This window comes from Cucurbita pepo, chromosome 15 (genome assembly GCF_057944985.1).
Source record: "Cucurbita pepo subsp. pepo isolate OVF chromosome 15, ASM5794498v1, whole genome shotgun sequence".
NCBI lineage: Eukaryota > Viridiplantae > Streptophyta > Magnoliopsida > Cucurbitales > Cucurbitaceae > Cucurbita > Cucurbita pepo.
This window is the reverse complement of record NC_141812.1, coordinates 1407699-1435145: the sequence shown is the minus strand read 5'-3', so window position 1 is coordinate 1435145 and position 27447 is coordinate 1407699. Positions and strand designations below refer to the sequence as shown.

General features: G+C 35.5%; 2 long non-coding RNA genes across 2 annotated transcripts; both read left to right on the top strand.

Annotated features, from left to right (window-relative positions):
• Nucleotides 1–2278: 2278 nt before the first annotated feature.
• Nucleotides 2279–2916, top strand: LOC111811619 (uncharacterized). The gene is made up of 2 exons (XR_015411993.1): nt 2279–2379; nt 2456–2916. It is a non-coding gene; the product is annotated as an uncharacterized LOC111811619 (long non-coding RNA).
• Nucleotides 2917–5132: 2216 nt separating this feature from the next.
• On the top strand, nt 5133–5853 carry LOC111811621 (uncharacterized). The gene is made up of 2 exons (XR_002817575.2): nt 5133–5396; nt 5549–5853. It is a non-coding gene; the product is annotated as an uncharacterized LOC111811621 (long non-coding RNA).
• Nucleotides 5854–27447: the final 21594 nt, after the last annotated feature.

Sequence of the window (27447 nt, the reverse complement as noted above, 5' to 3'; positions counted from 1 at the left end):
TAATCCTATTCGTTATTGTATTAAATAAAGTACCATATATTTGAAGTTTCACTAACTTGCTCAATTTGTTAAATTATATGTCATCGACCAAAAAAATATTCCGCTTCACTATATACTTTCATTGATACGCTCAACAAACTTCATTTTCTTAAAAATCTATCTTATATTATAATATAAACGTTTTCTTTTTGGTCTAAGATTTGACTTTGTTTATACAAGAATATATACCGAGTGGTTTCACTTTTTGAACACGGGAATGTATACGAAACGTGGTCACAAATTTCAAATTATACCATCAAATATTGCTATATAAATATGTCATTATTCAACAAATACAAAACATCTCATCCCATCTTCGATCAACAAATAGACCGCAATTCCAAGATGATCGATATAGTTGAAATAAGTACGTAAGACCAGTAATTTGTCCCTCTAAATTCTTCGTTGTATTAGAGAGGTCGGTAGGCGGAGATAGGTAAATCCTATCCGTGTCATTACCTATTTATTTTTGTAGGGATCTGTCTGTAGATTTCGATGGGTCGAAGTGAATCTACGTCAAAAATAAATGGAAATTTTTCATTAGGTTCGAAGTAGATCTCAATCGATTAAATGATACAACATGTTTCTAATATTATGATTCAAATTAATGGCCGGAACTCCTCTACGTTGATGTGGCTATTGCAATAAATTTTATAAAGGAAGATGATTCTCGATGGCGGCTAGAGGTGCAATCGGTAGCATTTCCAGTGCCACCAGATTATGTACCCTTTCGAGTTTTTCTTCTTGTCAATATACAGAATGTTGTGGTTAAAGTTCCTCGTAATGGTTGAAATGTCTTGAATATGTATGGTTGATACAATAAATAAATGTCTAAACAAAGTTGAGCATGTTTCTACTGCTCGACCCAAAATTAAAAAATAAAAGTTATCAAACATCTATTATGTTCAGAAAGTGGGGAGTTGGACTTAATCTTGGAGTCTATCGATCCTTAAGCTTCCACTATGTTTCAAGACAACATTAATTAGATTAATTCCAGAGTCTATCGATTCTTGAGCTTCCACTATGTTTCAAGATAATTTCAACTGGATCAATTCTGGAGTCTACTGGTTTTTTGAGCTTCCACCCATTTCAGGATAGCGACAACTGGATCAACTCTTGAGCCTACTGATATTTGAGCTTGGATTGTATTTCAAGACAATGTCGACTGGATCAACCCTAGAGCCTTCCGATCTTTGAGCTTCCAACCCGTTTCAGTAGAGAATCAACTGAACCAACCCTAGATCTTACAGATCTATGAGCTTCCACTACTCCATAGTCATGAGAATCTTGCTTTACCCTGGACAAGGATTCAAGAAGATTTTTATGGTACACTAAATCTTCAATTTGCATCTTACGAAACTGAGCATCAAATTTTTTTATCCTAATCTTTAAACTTTCCATTTATACAGATTGGAGTAAATCTTTCCTAGTTCGGATACCATTTGTTAGAATCACACACAACTCACATTAAAATCCACAAAAGAACAAAAGAGAAAAGACAAAAAAAAAAAAAAAAGTATAAGTGAAGGCTTTCGGATGTAAAAATCCACAATGGCTAGAGTTTATTTAGATGACTTCAAAATAAGATTGAAGTTCGAAGGGATAAAATTACATTAAAAAATTTGTATAAAAATCTAATAACCTTTGCCCGTTCATATTGATTTATATCTATGAATTGATGGAATTAGAGCAATATTATCTTTTCGATTGTAATAGCCAAGGTCCACTGCTAGTACATATTGTCCGTTTTGGCCTATTACAAATCTCCGTTAGTTACACAATTTTAAAACACGTTTGCTAGGGAGAGGTTTCCACGCCTCTATAAGGAATGTCTCGTTCCCCTCTCCAACCGATGTGAGATTTCACAATCCACCTCTCTTGGAGGCCCAACGTCTTCGCTGGCACCCCACCTGGTGTCTAGCTCTGATACTATTTGTAAAAGCTCAAGCCCACCGCTAGCAAATATTGTCCATTTTGGCTCGTTATATATCTCCGTCAGCCTCACGATTTCAAAACACATATGCTAGGTAGAAGTTTCCGCACCTTTATAAGAAATGTTTCGTTCTCTTGTCCAACCAACGTGGGATCTCAAATCCACCTTATTTTACAAAATAATCTTTCAACCATGCATTCATTGAATAAGATTAATAGCTACATTAATTTATTCTTAGTTCTTAAATTTTGGAATAAGAGTATATATTATCTAATCAATCAAAGAAAAGAGTGACATTAATTTATTCCAAAATTGCCTATTTATAATCACTTCATTAACTTAACCAACTAACCAAGCCTGAATTCAGAAGGAAGAAAGCAAAAAGATGTCTGAGGATGGAAATTCAGGTATGCCCAACTGCCCATAATACACACTCTTCTTTTCAATCAATTGGTTAAGTTTTTAAATGCCTCATTTGCTTAGAAAAGAGGTTTTGGCCTGAGCTTGTGGGCGAAGATGGGAATAAGGCTGTAAAGATCATAGAGGAAGAGAATCCGAATGTGGTCGTAGTCTTACAAGCTGGGCCAGAGATCATATCCAAACCATTATATGGTCCCGATGGCAGTATCATAGGCTACCAAGCAGTCTCAGGCCGCCCGCCATACGCAGTTCCTCCTGGCCTCGCTGTTGTTGAAGTTGTTCTTGACGTCGAGGGGAAGGTCGAAAAGGTTCCTGTCATTAGAACATCCTAAAATTAACTTAAATTAATGAGAAAGATCATGAGTATATAAGGAACACTGTTTTCGTTGGTATAAAACCTTTCAGAGAAAAAGTCACTAGAGCTCGTGGTCAAAGTAGACATGTTTCTATTGCTCGACTTCCTAAATTCATCTTCTTTGGGAGGTAATATTTCAAAATTTCAATAAGAATTATATAATTGAGCACATATTGTCATTTTTAGGTTTTCCTTCTCGAGCTTTCCCTCAAGGTTTTTAAAACACGCCTGCTAATAGAGGTTTTCACATCCTATAAAGAATGGTTCGTTCTCCACCCCAACCGATGTGGGATCTCACAATTCACCCCCTTTGGGGCTCAGCGTTCTCGTTGACACTCGTTTCCTTCTCCAATCGATGTGGGACCCCCAATCCACCACCTTCAGGGCCCAACATCCTTGTTAGCACACTACCCCGTGTCCACCCCTTTCGAAACTCAGCCTCCTCGTTGGCACATCGCCCGGTGCACACTGCCTCATGTCCACCCCCTTCCAATCTTCTCGCTGGCATATCGCCCGATTTCTAGCTCTGATATCATTCGTAGCAGCTCAAGCTCATCACTAGCATATATTGTCCTCTTTAAGCATTTCTTTTTGAGCTTCCTCCCAAAATTTTTAAAAACGGTCAGCTAGAGAGAGGTTTTCATATTTTATAAAGAATATTTCGTTCCCCACCGTCTAATCTTTTATTTATGCGTTAAAAACACAAATTTGAATTATGTGTAGAATGAAAAAAATTAAATACTTTATCAAATAATTTAGACAAATTTTATAAGACAACATTTGAAGTTAAAATAGCCATTTGCAAACCCTATAAATTATTAACTTAAAAAGTGATGCCAGTGGATAAGGGTTGACGTGTCATTATTTGGCATCAGCAAAACTCTATCGAGTCGAGGATCTATCGACGCTGTAATTATTTGGCATTATTTTGGTAGTTTCTTACATCATGCATAACAGATTCATCCTTATTTCTCAACCGGTATTCTAGTCATGCATACTCTATTTCTAACTTTGCAAAATCCCGAAAATAGCATGCTTCTCGAAAATCTCAACCAAGGGTTTTAACAAGAATTTTTCATATCATAGATATAGTACATACCCATCTACATACACCCTTCTGAAATCCTTACATACTAGTACGTCCTAGCTATTTCTACAAGTATTACTTGCCTAAAGTCTATGTAGTTACTTACTTAGATCACACGTGCCTTTCCGAGCTCGCATCTATTTGTGTTAGCAACTCCGAAATTTAAGAAATTTCTATGATAAGTTTGAATTAAAGCAAAATTAGGTTATTGAGTGAAAAAGCAGTTGAACAGAGAGCAAAAAAAGGTCACTCACGAACCTATAAGAGTTCACACATATGCAAATGGGGCTTCTTACACGAATACCCATGAGCGCGTCGTGTCACAATTGCACTATTACGACAGCAGGACAACGATTATGCGACACTTGTTCTAACTCAGCGAACAAGTCAAATATATGAGATTCAGACTTCGCAAACAATATTGGCATATGCTTGAGCCTTAGGTCATGTTTGAGAGATGTTTTAGAAAACGTGAGCAAGGAAATACGTTGAAAATAATTTTAAAGAAAACAATGTTGTAAGCTAAAAACGAGCAAGTAACAACAACTTTGATAACATAAAATCTAGGTAGAAAAAATTGAGAAAAAATTGACAACTAGTCACATCCTCTATAGTACATTTTGGGACATTTTAACCTAACGCGTATAGACATGATTTTAGTAATCGGTCATGCACCCCGTATTGATACAACAAGAACAAGTAAAGGTTTGTCTAAAATGAAAGCAAGTAAAAACGGATTTGTATTTGTTTAATAATGAACTTGTTTCAATAGACAAGCGTTAGCATTTGTATTTTTTTTTTTTTTTTAATGAGTTGGTATGGATAAGATCGTGCCTTGTATGCATAAGTTTTATGATGCCATAAGATCGTTGTGCATAGAGATGATTAGGAGATCTACAACTATCTCTTAATCCTAAAGTTGTTTAATAAGAGTAATGGTTCACACAAGTAAATATAATAGTGGGCAAAGACGACAGTCATTCCGTCCTATGATGATGACGACATTATAAGACATAATAGATAATATATATCTTGATTGACGATTACGACATCATCAAACCTAATAGAACATTAAATAAATTTTAAGGAGAGAAGAGTGCTTAAGAACAAAGGGACAACAAATTATTCGTAGCCGAACAAAAGTTAAGATAAGAAAGAGATATAAATATTTAGCATAAACATGTTTAGCATGCATAAACATTCTTTTCTTATTAATTAAGTTTCAACTTCTTAACTTTTTGTGGATCGTTATTCAACGATATAGAACTATCAAATAGATTGGATCGAAGGCTTAGCAACCTCATTTTCTAAGTGCATTAAAATTTCATTCTTTCACCTTACGAGTTTTAAATATTGCAAGTGTTCAAAGTCATAAGTATATTTAAAAGCTTATTATACGGTCCAACGATAAATATTCATACATATCAACTTTGCCCATCAACTTATTTCCTATAAATGGACATACAAACTCCTTTGATATTTGCATTATCCAAACACTACCCTTCAGCAAATACATACCATCCATCAACTTCATCCAAAAATGAATGATTTTTGTCCTCCGGGTCAGTTTCTCACCATTTCTCATTTTAGTACTTCTATCCTCAAGTTTCGTTTTGTGATGAAACTATACGATTTTTAGAATAGTTTCAATTAAGTTTTGAAAATCAAGTTGCTTATATGATTATTGATTTATTTATTTGATTTGGTTTACCAGGAAAGAATAGGTGGCCCGAACTTGTTGGAATAGAAGCAAGGATTGGAGAGAAAATCATCAAGAAAGAAAATCCCAATGTAGGGATTGTTCAAAGTTTCTTAGCGGGAAGTCCTGTGCCGTTAGATTTTAGCTGCCATCGAGTTCGATTGTTTGTTAATATAAATGATGTAGTTGTTCACATACCAGGGATTGGTTAGAAAAAAACTATCGAAAGGATCAAAAGATGTTGATGGATGCATATGTACTGTAACGTCTCTATCTTTCTTATTATAATAAAGTTGCTACTACATGACTTAATTACAAAATACGAAAAAATCTTTTAAAACATTTCAAGACGATGTTATTGACTTACATGTTCATAATAAAGTTGTTCAATGTAAAGTTTTCACTATTAACATATTTCTCGAGAACAAAAGAATCGTCGCCTCTACTTCTTCTAACTAAGAGAGCAAATTCATGTTCTCACACAATAATTAATTTAAAATCTTATTAATTGAGAAAATTAATGTTACTATATGAAACTTGATCTTAATCCTGAGTGAGATATGAATTTTTGTGCGTGGGGACTTATTCTTTGATTTGCATGGATGAAAATGGATTTTATAACTAGTTCAATAGGCCTACTCTTTTGAACATTTTACCAAACACGGAGTTGGGAACATAATTTCACAAGATGGAATTCACTAACCTCGACTAGCAGCGAGCGATCACCTGAAAAAGAAAAGTAGAATTTAGCGAGTATAAATATACTAATAAGGAATACATTTGTATGTTATCATTGCATTTGTGAGATTCGACATCGAATGAGGAGGAGAACGAAGCATTCTAGTCTGAAAAAGGGAAAACCAAAGATGACAATATTTGCTAGCGGTGGGCTTTAGTCGTTACAAATGATATCAGAGCGAGACATCGAACAATGTGTCAACGAGGAGGCTGAGCTCTGAAGGGGGTGGACACGAAGCGATGTGCCAACAAGGACGCTGGGACCCAGAGGGGGTAGGCTGGGGAGTCCCACATCGATTAGAGAAGGGAATGAGTGCCAGCGAGGATGCTAGGCACCGAAGGAGGTAGATTGGGGGTCCCACATCGATTACAGAAGGGAACAATTGTCAGCGAGGACACTCGGCTCAAAGGGAGGGTGGATTGTGAGATCACACATGGGTTGGGAGAATAATGAAATATTCTTTATAAAGGTGTGGAAACCTCTCCCTGACACAGGTGTTTTAAGAATGGAAAACCGAAAATGGACAATATGTGCTAGCTTGGGGTGTTGCAACATTCTTATCCTAATAAGTTATCATAGTAAGTTATCGTAGACTTTTTCTAAACTCTAGAAAGGTTCGAGCATTTTGACATTGTGAATCTTCGCAACTGCAATACTAGAATCGGGAGTTAACTATCTTTATTATTCTTTTGACTTTGTTAGCTTGTATGTAAGATTAGTTGCGGAGGCTCTACCTCATTAGTAGGACAGTATAACATCTACTCATCTAATCTAAACATCATTTATGTAAGATTAGTTGCGGACTCTTATCGGAGGTTTATAAAGTCACACTAACCCTGGTGGAGAGACCTCATGTGATGGCTAATAATCTCTCGTGTCCTCTCAGTATGGGTTTAACAAATCTACTTAGTTTTTTTATTTAAGTAACAAAAATATTAAGAAAATGAGTGTTTTGTATGAACATAACAAAAGTTGTGCATATCTGCAGAAGCAAGACCAAGAAATGGTTAAGGAACAACAGACCAAGAAATTAGAATCGTTGGTTAAGTTTCTCACGTCTCTGTCGCCCTGCTTTTTAACTCAATCACTTGAGGATAACCTCGGTCTTGCGAGACTGTAAAGGAGAGGAAATTCCAAGTTCGACGTGATTCAGTGGCTCTTCTCTCCCATTAGCAGGCTTTCTCCCTCTCTTCCTAGGTTTTCTGTCATCTCCTTGAGGAGACGACTCGTCCCTCGGTAACTCCATAGTCGAGAGTCGGGTTTGAGCAGTGAAACCACCAACAATTTCTTGGGTTGGATTCATCTTTGCATCGCTATCATCACCTCGACACCCGTTCGAAGAGTTTCCAAACATATGATTAGCACCTAAACCCTGCAGCTCATACCCTTCTGAAGGAAAATTTGTTTCATCTTCCAACTTTGGCGAAAAGTTAATACCAAGCGATCGAGTTTTCACTCCACCTAAACTCAATTCATGTCCAAAGATCCTTGGGAAGGTCCTTAATTGCGCCGAACGCGGAACAAATGTACTCACAACACTAAAGTTACTCAAGACATACAATGTGACACTAAAAAAACTTATTATTTCAACGGCAGAAAGAATGGCATTATATAACTCAACCTAAAGATAAACTAACAAGCCTAAAAATATTAGCAAGACCTTGAGAATAGGTCCTGGTCCTGGTCCTAGAGAATAGGGCTTATGATAGTGTTCAACAATCTCCACCTTGTCATAAGATCTCCAAGTTGATAGTGAATTTGGTTGCTACCACGTCAACACACTACTCCTTCCTTCCGACGTTGATGAAATCCAAACAATGTCAGAACTTTCCACGAGCGATCACCTTTGTCAACATATCAGCAGGGTTATTAGCAGTTTCAATTTTTAATAAACGAATATCCCCTTTGCTAATAATTTCTCGAATAAAGTGAAAACGGACATCAATATGTTTTGTACGAGCATGATGGACTTGATTTTTTTGACAAGCAAATAGCGCTCTGGCTATCACAAAATACATCTATATGTTCCTGCAAAATACCCAAGTCATTGATCAAACTATGCATCCAAATAGCTTCTTTAAAAGCTTCCGTTACTGTCATATACTCTACTTCAGTGGTAGACAATGCAACCGTAGACTGCAATGTTGAACGCCAACAAACAGGTCCACCAGCCATAGTCAATAAATAACCCGTAGTAGATCGTCGCTTATCCAAATCACCAGCATAATCAGAATCCACATAACCAGCTACACGATTGTCAAGATTAAACATTTCTTGTTTTTGAAACTTAATATCAACTTCAATAGTGCCAAGAATGTACCTAAGAATCCATTTTACAGCCTGCCAATGCTCTTTACCAGGATTATGCATATAACGACTCACCATGCTTATGTTAGACAACACTCATACAAGGAAGAGACAACACTCATACAAGGAAGAGACAACACACAGAGACAACAGACAGAGACAACAAGCAAAAACCAACTTCGGTTATCTTTCTTCAACTTGCTGTACACCTATATAGACAGCAGAAAAAAAACTAAACACAGGAGAAAAATAACTACTGATAACCTACACAACAACCGATAATAACCTACACTAACTACCCTTGATATTTATCCACAAATACTAAAACTGTAATACAAGATTAAATAAACTAACAAATCATCCCCTTAATCTTGTATTTCGATCTTCACATTCTTACCTTCTTCAAACCAATTCTTTTCAGTAAACGTCCTAACCATATTCCTTGACAAGCAGCTGACGTCGCCACAATATACTCTGCTTCCCAGGATGAAAGCTGCCGCCATTATCTCCGCCTTCCTTCTTCTCTGTCTTCCTTTCAATGGGCAACTGCTTTTCATCGACAGTTTTAATTACCTGTTCTACTTGTCCGGCCAATGGCTTTTCCTCAACAGGTTTAATTACCTGTGCCACCTCAATTGCACTGCCGGAAACAATGGCCTCCTTCTCCTTCTCTGCTTTCGTTTCTCCGGCGACCTGTTTTTCAATAGCACAGCCATTGTTTCCGTCCTCCTTCTCCTTCTTCTCGCCGTCACAGTCCTTCTCTATTATCTCCTTTACTTTCGCTACCTCCGTTGCCACATTCTGGACCTCCGTCACAACGCCATCGCTCTTCTCCTCAGATTCAAACTTCACACCGCCAACGATTTTCTCGCCATCGCTCTTCTTCTCTTCTCGCTTCTCTGTTTTTTCCTCCGATTCAATCTTCACAGAGCCATCGATTTTCTCCTCATCGATCATCTTCTCTGTTTTTTTTCACAGACACAAACTTCACATCTCCACGTCCTTTTATCTCTACAAGTGATCCATCTCCGAACTTCACCGTGTCGGTCACTGACTCATTCAATTTCGAGAACCAACTTCGACAACCAGTCATATGATTGCTGGCTCCCGTATCTAGGAACCAAGTGTTGCTTTTCTTCTCAATTTCTTCCGGGACAACCTTCTCTTCATAAAGAGCCATCTCCGTCAACTCTGGTGAACCGAGAGTTCGGACTTCACAAACTTGTGCTGTAAGTAAGGCTGGCTTATCCTCATCACGTTGCGTCTCAGCCAAGTGCGCCTGATCCTCCCATTTCTTCGATCTACAGTCAGGAAGACAGAGAAGAAGGAAGGCGGAGATAATGGCGGCAGCTTTCATCCTGGGAAGCAGAGTATATTGTGGCAACGTCAGCTGCTTGTCAAGGAATATGGTTAGGACGTTTACTGAAAGAATTGGTTTGAAGAAGGTAAGAATGTGAAGATCGAAATACAAGATTAAGGGGATGATTTGTTAGTTTATTTAATCTTGTATTACAGTTTTAGTATTTGTGGATAAATAGCAAGGGTAGTTAGTGTAGGATATTATCGGTTGTTGTGTAGGTTATCAGTAGTTATTTTTCTCCTGTGTTTAGTTTTTTTTCTGCTGTCTATATAGGTGTACAGCAAGTTGAAGAAAGATAACCGAAGTTGGTTTTTGCTTGTTGTCTCTGTCTGTTGTCTCTGTGTGTTGTCTCTTCCTTGTATGAGTGTTGTCTCGACTCGTTTCATCCAGAGAAGAAGGCTGACAAGAGCAAGGTAAGATGCTACAATTGTCAAGGCCTAGGCCACTATGCCTCAGAATGTCGGAAGGTGAAGTGTCATAATGGCCAATCTTTTGGCAATTATAACACTTCACCTTCCGACATTCTGAGGCATAGTGGCCTAGGCCTTGACAATTGTAGCATCTTACCTTGCTCTTGTCAGCCTTCTTCTCTGGATGAAACGAGTCGTTTCCACGACCATGGCCTCTCCCTCTCCAGCGACCACTGCGACCTCGCCCTCGACTATGGCCTCCATTGTCGCTACGTTCTTTTGCTTTCCATTCTCCTTGAGTCAATAAGACATGCTCAGCATTCTCTTTGTTGCCACCGATCCGTTCCTCGTATGCTTTAAGACGACCGATGACTTCCTCCATGGTCATCACCTTTAAATCGGCAAATTGCTCTATTGCCGATGCGATATGAAGAAACTTAGGAGGTACTGAGCGGAGGAATTTTTTCACCAAGTATGCCTCTTCAAAGTTGTCTCCAAAAGTACGTATTTTATTAACGACTTCTGTCAACCTTGCTGCATAATCATCAATAGTCTCGGACTCCTTCATATTCATAATTTCAAACTCAATCTTCAGTGTTTGGATCTTTGCCTCCTTTACACGTTCAGCACCGAGATGAATAGTTTTTAGTGTCTGCCATGCTTCCTTTGCTGTCTCTTTCTCTGCTAACAAAAACAACGTCTCCTCAGGGATTGCTTGATAGATAGCTGCTAAGGCCATTTGATCCTTCCTTTCATCAAGACTATCCAGAGGCTCAGTTGATTCGATTGCGTCCCACACCCCTTGAGCACGCAAATAGACCTTCATCTTCATAGCCCATGCTGCGTAGTTGGTTCTCGATAACGTCGGGTATTGGAGTGTTACCAGACCTTCCCTTGTTGCAGACTTCGACGACTCTCCTCTCTCTCCAGTGTTGTTATTATTTCTTGGCATGATCTTTGGCATGTAACCAAGCTCTGATACCAATTGTTAGACAACACTCATACAAGGAAGAGACAACACACAGAGACAACACACAGAGACAACAGACAGAGACAACAAGCAAAAACCAACTTCGGTTATCTTTCTTCAACTTGTTGTACACCTATATAGACAGCAGAAAAAAAACTAAACACAGGAGAAAAATAACTACTGATAACCTACACAACAACCGATAATAACCTACACTAACTACCCTTGCTATTTATCCACAAATACTAAAACTCTAATACAAGATTAAATAAACTAACAGCTTACTGCGTGTGAAAGATTAGGTCGAGTACACACCATAGCATACATCAACGCACCAATATCATTTGTCTAAGGAATGTTCTCCATATACCTTTTGTCATCGTCAGAACTTGGACACATGGGAGCACTAAGCTTGAAATGAGGAGCAAGTGGAGTACTAACGGGTTTGGTTGAATTATTCAAACTAAATCTTGACAATACCTTGCGTAGATATTGAGACCGAGTCAACCAGACTGTACCTTTTTTCCGATCTCGCTCTATCTCCATTCCAAGTATTTTCTTTGCATTGCCTAAGTCTTTCATTTCAAATGTTTTAGAAAGCTGATTTTTGAGCTTATCAATCTCCACCTGTCTCTTTGAAGCAATTAACATATCATCAACATATAAGAGCAAATAGATAAACGATCCATCATCGAGACACCGATAATACACACAATGGTCAAATTGACTATGAGTATACATATGTTCTACCATGAAATGATCAAACCTTTTATACCATTGACGAGGAGATTGCTTCAAGCCCATACAAAGATTTCTTCAATCTGCATACTAAATGTTGTTGTCCAACTACTCGGAAACCAACCGGTTGCGCCATATATATTTCTTCTTCCAAATCTCCATGCAAAAAAATAGTTTTTACATCGAGTTGTGCAAGCTCAAGATTAAATTGAGCAACCAAAGCCAACAAAATTCGAATGGAAGAATGTTTTACCACAGGTGAGAAAATTTCATTGTAATCAATACCTTCTTTTTGTGCGTAGCCTTTAGCCACAAGTCGCGCCTTATAACGTATACCAGAAGAGTCTTCCTTTTTTGCACAAACCCATTTACAACCAATTTTCTTCTTACCTTTTGGAAGTTGTACCAAATCCCAAGTTTGATTTATCTCCAATGATGCTATTTCCTGATTCACAACCTCTTACCAGTGTAAGTTATCCGGGCTCTGAATAGCATCTTTGTAACTGTTAGGAACTCCATCAATCAAAGAGAAAGCATATGCTATCGTATCATCAAACCTTGCAGGTTTTCGAATTACCCTTCGTGGTCTATTCTTGGAGATTGACTCAGGTTCCTCCACTCTTTCATCTACAAGGCTTTGCTCCTCAAGGCTTTGCTCTTTCTGTTCTAACACATCAAAGTTATTATCTACCTGATCAATAGGTTCTTCAGTAGGAGCAACCACATCAGGAGAGAACACCACCTTCTCCACTTGCTTCAATGCCTCGTCATTATTTTCAATTTTTTGCAAAAATATTCCAAACTCATCGAATGTCACATATCGACTATTAACAATCTTACTTGTTTCTGGACACCATAACCTATAGCCCTTCACACCTTTGCTAAAGCCCATAAACTTGGTTTTTTTTTTGCTCTAGGATCCAGCTTTGAGTCTGTCACATGATAATAAGCAGGACACCCAAACACATGCAATTTATCATAATCACTAACATGACTACCTGACCATACCTCAAGCGGAGTTCTCCCACCGTTTCCAGAAACAGGTAAACGATTCACCAAGTGAACTGCATAACTGAGAGCCTCAGCCCAAAATGCCTTACTCAATCCTGCTTGAGACAATATGCATCGAACCTTCTCTATTAATGTCTGGTTCATTCTCTCAGCAACTCCATTTTGTTGTGGCTTACCAGGAATAGTGAAGTGTCGAATGATCCCTTCATCTCGGCATACTTTAAGGAATGAATCATAAGTATATTCTCCCCCGTTGTCTGATCTCAGCTTTTTGATTTTTCTGTCCGTCTGATTCTCTACCATTTTCTTCCACTCTAGGAAGATTTGGAGAACCTCGTTTTTGTGCCTCATGGGATACATCCAAACTCTCTTCGAGTAGTCATCAATAAAGGTGACAAACTACCTCTTTCCTCCCAATGAGACATTCTTTGTGGGACCCCATACATTAGTGTGAACATAATCCAAAATGCCTTTTGTTTGGTGTATAGCTGTACCAAACTTCACATTTTTTTTGTTTACCAAATATACAATGTTCACATAAATCAATTTTACCATTGTGGCACCTTTAAGGACTCCTTGGTTCAAGCGCCTTCTCACCAGCATGCCCGAGTCGTATGTGCCATAATTTCGATATGTCTTGTTCTTTTGAACTTGCCACAGCAGCATGCCCAATTATTGTGGTTCCGTTGAGGTAGTATATGCTACCTCTTCTAGTTCCTGTAATTGCCACCAAAGCTCCACGAGCTACTTTCAAATTCCCTCCTTCCAAAATGATGCGATAACCACTCGCATCCAAAACGCCAAGTGAAATCAAATTTTTCTTCAAGTCAGGGACATACCTCACATCTTTGAGTTTTCGTATAACCCCATCAAACATCTTGATTTGTACTGAGCCGATTCCCATTATCTTGCAGGTACTATCATTGCCCATATAGACAACTCCACCATTGAACTTTTTGAAGTCCAAAAACATCTCTTTATTGGGACACATATGATAGGAGCACCCAGAATCAAGAATCAATTCACTGGTTTGGCTGGCTGATAGGGAGATTGTCAAGGCATCATCTGTATCAGTGTCGTTATCTCTAACCACATTGGACATCGACCCCTTCTCTTTTAAGATCGAACAATCTTTTTTTCAATGGCCTTTCTGTCGACAATATGCACACTCATTTTTATCAAGTTTTCTCCAATTATCAGATCTACCCTCTCGACTTTAATCGGGACTCTCCACATTCGTTCCTTTTCCAAGTAGAAGTCCTTCCATGAGCAGTGAGAATATTTGAGCTAGAGCTTTGATATGTCTCCTTTTCCTTCTTTCGCATCTCATTGTTTATTAAGGCATTTGAAACATCTTCAAAATCAATATTAGTGATTCCATGTAGTAGGGTCGTTACTAAAAACTCGTAGGATTCAGGCAAAGAGTTTAATAACAACAACGCCTTGTCCTCGTCATCAATCTTAACATCAAGATTGAGCAAATCAGTGATGATTTTGTTAAAATCATCCAAATGCTCAGCCATTGAGATACCTTCCTTGTAGTCAAAACGGAAGAGTTTCTTCTTCAAATAGAGTTTATTTTCCACACTCTTCTTCATATATTTCGTTTCAAGCTTGTCCCATAATTCTTTCGCCATGGTAACCTTCATAAATGGATATTTCTGATCCTTGCCAAGACAGGATCGAATAATTCCACAGGCTTGTCGATTTAATTTCGTCCATTCTGCTTCTGTCATGTCTTCAGGCATCTCCTCTTGGAGGGAAACATCGAGGTCTTGCATGACCAGCAAATCGTTAACTTCGCCTCGCCAAACACCAAAATTATTGGTTCCATCAAATTTCTCTACTTCGAGATTGGAACTCCACACTCTCGATCCACGTCGTGATGGTTCTGCCATTTGCAATAATTAATCTGGAGGTAACTCAAAACACAATTCTTGAAAATTGATTTTCAAGAGAATAAACACGATTGTGAGCACGTCTAATGGTCGATGAGGCCCAAACTTTCACAATACCCCCAAATACCACAATAAGGCTCTGATACCACTGGTTGTGCGCCGAAAGCGGAACAAATGTACTCACAACACCAAAGTTACTCAAGACATACAATGTGACACTCGAAAAACTTGATTATTTCAACAGCAAAAAGAATGACATTATTAGGCTTCTGCTAAACCTAAAGATAAACTAATAAGCCTAAAAATATTAGCAAGACCTTGAGAATGGGCCCTTGGTCCTAGAGAATAGGGCTTATGACAGTGTTCAACAAATTGGGCAGTGTCCGACCCTCCAAAGGCAGCTCTGACCAACTCAAGAACACCCTAATCTCCAAAGGCAGCTCTGACCAACTCAAGAACACACTGATCTTCAGGAATTGATTTAACAGACCCAAGTTCAACAACTCCCAACTTTACAGGTACAAAGACCAGTGTCTGCAAACCAGCCACTTTAGCTAAGAACCCTCTCGAAGCATACAACTCGACGAATCCATACACTTCCTCCTCCGTTGTTGTTCCTGATAAAAGCTATGGTTTCCTTGAATTTTTGTCGGTTAGTTTTTCACTTTTGAAAAAATCTGAATTAATGCTCACCGTATATTGGAAGAGCTCAATTTTTGCAGGCCATTTTTTTATTGGAAGAGCTTAATTTTTGCAGGCCATTTTGCTCGTGTGCACTACTTTCCATCATTTTGGCTAATTTGGGCAGAAGTTTGTGCCCACTACTTTCGATTTTTAGGATTAAATTTGTTATTTGAAGTATTAATGAGAAATAATCATGGGATGTTAAGCAAATATTCTCTTCTTTGTGCCCGCTACTTTCCATTTTTTAGGATTAAATTTGTTAGTTGAAGTATTCAACGGACCTTTTTTTCCGTTATTCTTTTTCTTCGAGGAAAATTTCCTTCAGTCGCCATCTGTCGTATATCATTGCGAAGGATTCAACTTTATCAACAGTTAAGTTGAATAGCTCGAGTGGTTAGATCGTCGACCTTGTTTTCTAAAGTGAAATCTTTGTCATAATTAAGCATTGGGATGAGGCCTTTTGGGGAAGCCCAAAGTAAAGTTTTGAACGCCCTCGTTTTCTAAAACATTCTCTTAAAACCGAGGCCAGAGCCTCGAGCATACGTCACTCAAGAACGAATTGGCTGAGCTCACTTGTAACTATGGTCAATTGAAATGGTGTAACTCTCATGCCCATCAATCTCATAATGATCATTAACTAAATGTAACATAAAATCTTACAAATAATACTCAAAATTGAAAAATACAATCGTGAAATCTTTATAGCATAATTAAGACACCTCTCCATTGGGATGAGACCTTTTGGGGAACCCCAAAGTAAAGCTACGAGAACTTATGCTCAAAGTAGACAATATCGTACCATGGAATAGAGTCGTGTTCATCTAACTTGGTATCAGAGCTATGCCCTAAACATAGCCATGTCAATAGAATCCTCAAATGTCGAACAAATGACTCCAAAAGAAAAAGGAGTCGAGACTCCTCGAAGGCATAGTAAAAAATGACTAAGACTTCAAAAGAAAAGGAGTCGAGCCTCGATTAAGGGGAGGCGTACTTTGTTCAAGGGGAGGTGTTGGATGAAAGTCCCACATCGGCTAATTTAGGGAATGATCATGAGTTTATAACAAAGGAATATTCTCTCCATTGGGATGAGCCTTTTTGGGGGAAGTCCAGCCCTTTTGGAGAAGCCCAAAGCAAAGTCATCCCACAAATTAACGGTGGGATAACTTCGAAAAAATTGATAAACTTTAAAAAAATCGAACATACATATATTAGATTCAAATCTATTAGATAAGATCATTGATAATAAGGAATTAGATGCAATTGTCAGATTTTTAATGGACGAACATACATATATTATATTTAAATCTATTAGATAAGATCATTGATAATAAGGAATTAGATGCAAAAGGTTATAAAAACATTTACATCCGAGCTTCTAATCCTCAAAGAATTTATTGATGTGACGCTCAAAGAATTTATTAATGTGAGTCTAGTTGAACTATAATTGATATGTTTGAGATCAAATTATTTAATTAAATGGCATCCGAAAGTCGAATTAAATAGCTTTCGACTATAAATCACATTACTTACAAAATTAAATAGCATTTGATTGTCAATGTGTTAGGCTATTGTGCACACCTTACTAAATCTATAAATTTTAAAAGTAAAAACTTTAGAAGTATATGAATTCCACGTAAATTAGGGTTTATTTTATCGACATTTGTTCGTATTCAAAATCATTAAAAATATAATGCTAATTGTTTAAATCGGTTGTGTCCCGATGCATGTGACAAGCAAAATGCAGGAGGTCCCATAACATCAAAACATGACATATACTTATAATGTAAGTCATTACTTGCCATATCTTTCACAGTTAACATACATGGCTTTCTAACATCTCATAGGCATAGATCGGACGTATTAACATGGTTTACATTATACGTAGGGGTTCATTCATCATAACGTCAACGTACCATATTATAACTGATAACATATGACATGTATAAGGGTTGTAGCATGTCATCCATATAGAAAATAGGTCATCCAACCAAGCTGACAACAAAGTTAATTACTTAGTGGGCCTAAGCCAAAGTCACTAATTTATCTTTGTGCTAGTCTAGATCTGTCCTTTGGAATCCAATTCAACACATGTGGGTCCATGACATCGGATCAAGGCATAATAAACGATTCAACTCACCTAACGGTACCAGCTAAATATATTTTTGGCTAAAAAAACTTAAATTGATCAAAGAATGGTTATACTGACCTCAACTACTTCCTGTGATTATGCCCTCAAAACCTAAAATGGTTAATGTTTTGTTTCAAAAATATTTTTAAACTTTCAAAACCTATAAAAAAAAAATACATTTTTTTTACTTTTAAAAGTATTTTAAAAAATAATCTTTTAAAAGTTTTATTAATATCTTTTAATTTTTTTCTAAAAATACTTTAAATTTTTTTAAAACAAGTTCAAAAATACTCTTAGTATATAAACAGAATAGTTAATACTACGTTTAAAAAATAACTAGGAACGTTTATAAGTAATAATAATATCTTTAAAAATTTTGAAAAAATTAAAAAAGTTTAATAGAGTTATCTTTGAAGTATAGATATATGACTTCATTCGATATTAAGGGCTTTCATCTTACTTTTATAATTTTACAGATATTTTTAAATATTACTGACTGTAAATGTATTTTTGAATTTTTTTTTTAAAAAAAATGGCAACGAAACTTTTTAAGTTATAAGTTATTTTTGAAAATTATTAAAAGCTTAATGGTATTTTTGAAACAAAATACAAACGGTTTTTCAAGAGATTTTAAATATTTTTTTTATAAAGTTTAAAGGTACGAGTGACACCATGTTTTTATTAATTTAGTCTCTTAATGGTTTAAAAAAGTTGTCTTGGCCAGAGTTGGTGGGGATGGATGGGGAGGAAGCAGTAAAGATAATACAGCAAAAGAATCCTTCTCTCGACGTAATTCTAATGCCACGAGGCCAAAACTTTGCAACTCTTGATTATAGGGAAAATCGAGTCCGAGTCTTTGTTGACTATTATGGAAGGGTGAATTCGAACCCTCGAATTGGCTAAGCACCCTCGATAATGTGTAACACCTTACTACTTGAATAAAATAAATTAAGGTGTGTTTCTATAAGTCTATCTTTTTCTAATAGATAAACTCGAGTTTGATCTGAGAACTAAATGAAAATGAGAAGAGATATAAAGAATGAGTTTGAAAAGCTAAGAATACGAGTTTTTAAAAAGAGCAAGTAGCAACATGCGGGTTTTTAGATACTCGAGAATTTATAATCATACGATAAAGTCATTCATTTTTCAAACTAAGTTATTTTCTTAAGAGTTTATCTTATATTTTAACATAAAACTTTTGCTTTTGGCATAAGGTTTCACTTTATTACTACAAGAATATATAAATATGTACGAAACATGTTCAGAAATTTCAAGTTATACTATCAAATATTGCTATATAAATACGTCAATATTCAACATGTTTTTGTATGATTCAAATTTGGTAAGTCGTGACCCGAACTCCTCTCCTTGACGGAGGAACTTAGCTGGGTTATTTTGCGGCTATTTTGTAGTCGAGAGTCCTTTTTGGTACTTTTAAGGCACATTCTACTAAACCTACTTTCTCGAATTTGTTTTATAAAGAGTAAAGAACTTGTAATTCAAATCACTCGACAAGATAACTTGATCAAAACTACTTGAATGATTTTAGCATGCAATCTAAAAACAAGAATTGCAAAAGAATACATCTCATGGTTTAACAAGTATAATATGCCACTTTTATTTAATATCTAAAATCTTCGTACTAAATCAACAAACATGAATGATTATTTATAGCTTTGAAAATGAACTATAGTCAATTGAAAGGTTGAAGAATGTTAGAATGTAACACCCGAGCTCCGATGAGAAACTTAAAACCTAATTTTTCCCCCTTTAAGTTGAACTCTCGAGATTTTATTGAGGATTTTAGAGACTGAATTTTAAGAGAGGTAGAAGAGAAAAAATGCTTAGAAATATCTCACGAAAAGAAAAGAAAAAGAAAAGAAAAAGAAAATAGAGAGAGAAATAAGGTTACAGAGAGAGAAGGGTAAGTAGCAGCCACTTTTGATCCGGCCACGAGGAGTCCGATTCCGGCTGAAATTTCTTCACAAGTCCTTCACATAACCTATAGGAAGCATTCTAGACCTTTGAATCATCCAAAACCGTCAAGGAACGAAGAAAATTCATAGGCAAGTTCTTGAACTGTTGTTTTCGGATTTTCCTAAGATATGTGAGAAATATTTGTGTGAACTTATGATATGATTGATAAGTTGTAGTGTTGTGATATGCCTAGGGTGAACTCTTGTAGGGATTGAGTTGGGTTTAGTTAAATATTTGTGTGAGCTTATAATATGATTGCCCTCCAGATGTTACCGTCTATGGTGTCGTGAGCGACATTTAGAGGGAGAGACCCTTATGGTGTCGTGAGCGACACTTAGAGGGAGAGACCCTGGAAATAGCATAGTTGGTGGTTCTCTCCTAAACTTGGATGCGCTTAAGAGTGACGTAGGTTGACACTTAAAGGGAGCGACGTTAGGTTGCTTACTGAGTATATATTCTGTTTCTTTTTTTTTTTTTTTTTTTTTTTTTTTTTTTTTTTTTTTTTTTTTTTTCAGGTACCGGTCGAGGTGGGGAGGTGTTCGATTTGAAACAAAAATTTTCTCTATTTTGTTTTTAATTAAATGATATTTTTATCTTTTACTTTCCTTCAAATACCTCCCCTCGAACAAAGTACGCCTCCCCTTATGTTAGTATGAACACGACTCTCCACACTGGTATGATATTGTCCACTTTGAGTATAAGCTCTCATGACTTTGTTTTGCGCTTCTCCAAAAATGCCTCATACCAATGGAGTGAGTATGCTTTGATTATAAACACATGATCATTCCCTAAATTAGGTGATGTGATGTGAGACTTTCATCATCCAACAAATGATACAATGAAACCTCCCATATGATACAATCTTGTCGTTCACCGTGAAGTATTTTCATGGCATGATTAAGACAACTTATTCCATATTCTTCTTTCAATTTATTGTATCATACAAGTTGTAATTCTAGTTCAATTTTCATTAATTCAATCAATAATTAAAAAAACAATATAAAAATATCATTAATTTCAAAAATAAAATTTTGCACTAAAGTAAGTTTAACAAACGCACAAATTAATCTTGGATAACTTTGACCAAAGTGAAACTTCAAAAAAAAAAAAAAATGGTGTTTATATTTCTGTCACGATCCGATTTTCGAGATTTTAAATTTCGGGCTGTACTGAAAAAGACCAGGACGAGGACACATATATTAGATTCAATTATCTATTAACTTTGATTTAGATAGGAGCATGGATAATAAGGAATGAGATGCAATTAGATTATAAAAACATTTACATTTAAGAAATTAATGGATGATGTGAGTATAGTTCAACGATAATGTTAGGATCGCACAACAATGAACACACTCGATTTAGATGAACACAAAGAATATGATAGAGAAAATGCAAGGAGAATATTGGCTAAAGATTTTGGGTTGATGACTACGGTAGATAGTAGGAGAGAATACAGAAAGTACATTCTCAAAGGTTTACTTGACCGAATATATATATGGTTCAGCTTACTATATACCGTTACCATCTACTATATATATATATATATATATATATATATATAATTACTATCTACCCTATATAATAGGATATAGTTTTTTACGGGCTATTTAAATTTCATTTACCATATAGTTTTACTATATATAACTGTTGATTAAGTTATAAATAAGTAGCAGATAATTGATATGTTTGACATCAAATTATTTAGTAAAATGAATTAGGATCCGATTCTAAATCACATTTTTAGTCAAAATTAAATGGCATCTGATTCTAAATCACTTTTTTAGACCAATTAAATAGTTATGGACTATAAATCACATCTTATAAAATTAAATAGCATTTGATTCTTCACAAATTTGGAACTCAATGTGTTAGGCTAAATCTGTAAATTTTAAAGAGTAAAAACTTTAGAAGTATATGAATTCCATGTAAATTAGGGTTTATTTTATCAACAATTGTTCGTGTTCAAAGTCACTAAAAATATACTGCTAATCGTTTAAATCGAGTTTATTTCCTAAACAATGTCATAGATTTAAACTCTTAAATAAACGACGGTTGTGTCCCGATGCATGAAGTTCCATAACATCAAAACATGACATACTTATAATGTAAGTCATTCATTTTTTCTTTTTTTTTTTTTTTTGACATAGTGTTCCTATGAGATATATAAACGTATTACTTGTCATATATTTCACAGTTAACAAACATTACTTTCTAATGTCTCATAGGCATAGATCGGGCGTATTAACATAACTAACATGACGTGACACATAGAGATTCATGCATCATAACATGAACGTAACATAATATAACTGATAACATATATCATTGTATAAACATAACATCACACGCGTCTAGCAGTTATAAAACATGACATATGTAAGGGTCATAGCCCATCATCCATACAGCAAACAAGTCATCTAACCCAGCCAACAACAAAGTTAATTATTTGGTAGGCCTAAGCCGGAGTCACTAATTTATCCTTGTGCTAGTCTAGATCTATCATTTGTAACCCAATTCAATACACGTGGGTCCATGACATCGAATTAAGGCATAATAAACGATTCAACTCACCTATGTGTTAGTTAAATATATTTTTTGCTAAAAAAAACTTGACTTGACTAAACAATGGTTATACTGACCTCAAATGCTTCTGGGAACCTAACAACGGCTCCGAAAGTTCAATATGGTTGGAAAGGTCCTATAACGGCCCAGATTCACCGCTAGCAAATATTGTCATTTTTGGGCTTTTCCTTTCGGGCTTCCCCTCGACGCTTTAAAACGCTTCTGCTAGGGGAAGGTGTTCACACCCTTATAAAGGGTGTTTTGTTCTCCTCCCCAACCAATTGTAAACTGAACAAAAATATAACCGAGGAGATAAATAGAGTGAGAGAAGGAAAATGGAAAATATGAGAAATTATATGGAAAATATGAGAAATTATTATTATTTGTACCCATTAAATATAATATTATTACAAATCATATTTGGATGGAATGATCCAAACAACATGAAGTTTATTATCCAATACAATTTAGAAACAATGAAAACATGGAATTCGATTTGTACTGAGGTCGTTTTAGAGTCGTATTTCATATTGTTAGTTGGATTATTAATTAAAATGTGAAATACTAATAAAAGATGACGAACGGTGTGATAGGAAGCGAACCCCGACAACATTTGGAGTAGCTCTCGAGGAACGGGAGCTTATGTTAATTAAATTAGGGAGTACTCCGGCTAAGGCCAACCGAGTAAGTGGTCTTATTATAGGATAGGCTAAATTTTTTATGAATTATGATGATGTATGCACTGTGTCGTACAATGCTGTATGATAGTGTGTGATGATGTATGAGTTATGACGATGTATGAGCTTTATCGTATGACGTCATATACTAGTATATGATGATGTACGAGTGTATGATAATGTATGAGTTATGATGATGTATAAGTTATGATGTTTGATGATGTGCGTAGTATATATAATGAATGACGTACTTGATATGCTTGATGCACTTTATGGCAATATGATGAGTACAATGATTGTGTAACGTTTACCTTAATATGATGATGTTTTCCATATTGAGCATGCTATATGATGATGAGTGCCATATTGCATCATGTCGTTAGATCGACATAGGACACAACCCTAAGAGTATGAAAATGATATTAATATAAATATCCACGAGTATGTGTTACCTAGAGGAACAAAGAGATGAGACTAGAGGGTTGTGTCAGAAGAGACATTATGATGGATTTAGAGGGACCTCATGCATATTGTATGTTCATAAGCATAGGGCTACTTCCCCTAGAGATGATGAGTGCGGACGCACACAGTATGATGATTTGAGTGCGAATGTGCACAGATGAGGGTGTTCATGAGGCGCATGACACTATGGGGTTCTGTTGACCTCCGGACGTTGTTACAGATTAGCTTGACCAGAGGGTCTAGGGGGTGTGCGAGCGCCCTGGGGATTCACACTCGCACATGCGAGTCGTGCGTAGGGAAGTACTACACATCCAATTTGTCCAGACTGGAGGCCACTCCTAAAATGATTAGAGATAGGTCCCTAAATCATGATTGCATGTGTTTGCATTTGCATGGCCCCCTATAGTGGGACCACTTACGAAGTATTCCTTGAAATACTCAGGCCGTGTGCCACATCATTTTTTCAGGTAAAGGCAAGGCGCACTTGTACGGAGGACGACTGCATCGTGAGCAGAGACTGTGGCACGTGCATCGGGTAGACTCATATTTAAAATCCTAGTTAAGTTAGAATAGGTTGTTTTTCATTCATGTTTTAAACTATTTTGTATTTGTTTTTATTTTCTCTAAATTTTAGTATTTTCTATTTAAACACGTAAGACCATGACTGCGTTTCCACAGAAGAAATTGTTTTAAGCATTTTTTGAAGTTTACGTTATAAATGATGTTCATGTAAGAGTTATATTTCTGCATTATAAATGAGCATGAGACGTTAGTAACGACTCTGAGTATGTGAAAATTTAGTGTCATTATAGGTCCTGAGATTTCATTTCGAGCAATCTAAGTAGAGGAAATTGAGTCGAAGCAACCAAGCCGAGGAACTAACGCAAGCCGAGTTCAACCGGTTTCAGGTTCAAGCTTCTCGTCTGGGTTTGAAGCTAAGATTCCTTATTTTCCTTTTGTTTTCTTGTGTTTTCTCACCTTCTTATCATATTTTTATTGACGTTTATCCATTTTTAGTCGGTTTCCAACCTTTTTTTTTTTTTTTTGTATGACGGATTGTTTGAGACTGTTAATAAATCTAAGAGGTGGCGACACCAACTTCGAGGTGGCGACACCAACTTCAGCGTTAATTCGTCTCTGAACCACATCTTTCTAGGAAGTACTGCTTTTGTTATCATTTGTAACAATTCATACCTAAGATTCAAATGAGGATTCGAAGCCCGAGGCTCCAGACATTCCTCAAAATCTATTGCCTTCCAACACTTTAGAGTTTCCATAATCGAGTCACGGAAAAGATTTTGGAGTTCTTAATGATTTTCAATTCTTTTAAGCCTTTTTTTTTTTTTTTGTCATCTTATCATCAGGATAGCTCGCATTCAGGTATGGTTTCTGTTCATTCATGTACTCCTCCTTTACTTTAGTGTCACATGCCCACAAAGTTTTGCATTGGTTCGTAACCAGAAGAGGTAACACTCCAATACCATTTGTAACAACCTATACCCAAGAGTCGGATCAAAACTCGGAATCCAAATTCGACTCCTGATAGCCCCCAACATTCCCTTATGATACAATCATGTTACTTACTCCTCAGTTCTAAGAGTGAAGACTATTCCCACAGACCAACACGAGTTTTTGCAACATACTTTAGTCATCGAAAAGGAAAATGCACCTTGTTAGTGTAGACATTAACTTTCAATTATTTCAAGTCTTTTTTAATTATCCTATTTTCAGAATCGCTCTTATTCATATGTAATCTTTTACTCACGTGTCACATTACCTCTTATCTCATTGTGTCGGTTCACTCTCTTTGTTCTTTTGAATTATTCTTATGCTTTACTTTTCCTTTGATAAATATTGCAAATATTGTTTAAATTATAATTTTAATAATTAGTAAGTAAATATAAGTAATAATATATAAAATAAAGAACTGAACAATTAATTCTTATCAACAAGATTAGATTTTCTTTTAACAAATTATATTGAAATATTTTAAATTTAATACTCATATTTAAGAAGATAGATTTTTTATTTCTCACTTCAAATTATTTTAAATTTCGTGTGAAATCATTATATTTATAAAATATTCGAGATTGTAATATAGATAAGAATATTAAAATTAAAATGATTTTACCCTATTTTATTCCTTCAAATCTGAAATTAGAATTTATTCTTTTAAAAATAAAGGGAAAAAAAAAAGTTAATGTGTTATTCCAAAATTGCCTATAAATAGATATTGATTTTGGTTAACTTAAACAACTAAACTTACAAACATAGAAGGGCAATCTCGCAACAAAAAAAAAAACATGTCAGGTATTGTCATAAATCCTTATTAATACTTTTTTATTGTTATTATTATTATATATAATATATATTTTAGTCCTAATTTTTCATTTTTTAAAAATATTTTTTAGTTTAATGATTTCTTACAAAGCACTAAATATATATTAAAATAATAACACCATATTAATCAAATTTTAAAAAGTATAATCTCATTTGTGTGACCAATAGGTTGGTTAAATTAATGAAAATAGTATTTTTCTATATATATATATATATATTTAAAGTTTCAATAATATTTGTACATTAAAAAAAAAAAAAACACGTACCCTAAGTTTTAGATGAAAACGGTGTTAATGTTTTGTTTCAAAAATATTTTTAAACTTTAAAAAACTTATGAAAAATACATTTTTTACTTTCAGAAATATTTTTAGTATATAAACAGAACCGTTAATTTCACGTTTAAAAAATAACCACGAACGTTTTCAAGTAATCTTAATATCTTTAAAATTTTGAAAAAAATTAAAAAGTTTGGAAATATCTATGAAGTATAGATATATGACTTCATTCGATATATTGATGTTTTTTTTATGTTTTATTTTTTAATAAAAGTTTAAGGCTAACAAAAATGTAATTTTGAAAATTTTAAAAAAGTTTAGAGTATTTATAAAACATTTTTAAGTTCAAGGGTATTTTTAATAAAATACTAACGGTTTCCATCCAAAACAAATGGTAAGAGATATTTTTATAAAGTTTAAAAGTATTATTGAAATTTCTAAAAGTAAAAATTGAAATTAGTATGTGTTTTTATTAATATAGTCTCTTCAAATGGTCTAGGAAAGTCGTCTTGGCCAGAGTTGGTGGGGAGGGATGCGGAGGAAGCAGTGAAGATAATACAACAAGAGAATCCTTCTCTCGATGTAATTCTAATGCCACGAGGCCAAAACTTCGCAACTCTTGATTATAGGGAAAATCGAGTCCGAGTCTTTAATGACAATAATGGAAACGTGAGTTCGGTCCCTCGAATTGGCTAAACACCCTTGACAATATGTAACACCTTACTACTTGAATAAAATAAATTAAGGTGTGTTTCTCAGCTTAATCTCAACTATATGAGTATCTAATAGATAAATATGGAATTTCATCTCAAAACTAATTACGAATGAGAAAAACGTATAAAAAAAAAGCTTGAAAGGCTTCGAAAAATTCATACATATAGGTTGTTCTAATTTGTATTCGCCTATAGCTAATACCTTTGTTTCGGTTGGGAGGAGAAACAACACAAATCGAAAAAGCTCGTTTTCAACGCCAAAATATTACGTAGCAACACCTCACAGGTATCGAATGTTGATGCTAGAAATTTTTCATCGATGATAATGTAAATAATTATCAAATATATTTATATTTTTAGTACTTGAAAACGAGAAACAATAAACATCAACATTATCAAACGGAGCGTGAGAAGCTCAAGAATTCATAATTATTTGACAAAGTTATTCATTCTTTCCCATTAGAATTGAATGGCAACGAAAAACAATTAAACGAATGTTCAGGTGTTTCGTCGATGTAAGATCACACATCGGTTGGGGAGGAGAACGAAACACTCTTTATAAGGGTGTAGAAACCTCTCCCTAGCAGACGCGTCTTAAAAACGTTGAGAGGAAGCCCGAGAGGTAAAGCCACAAGAGGACAATATCTGCTGGTGGTGGGA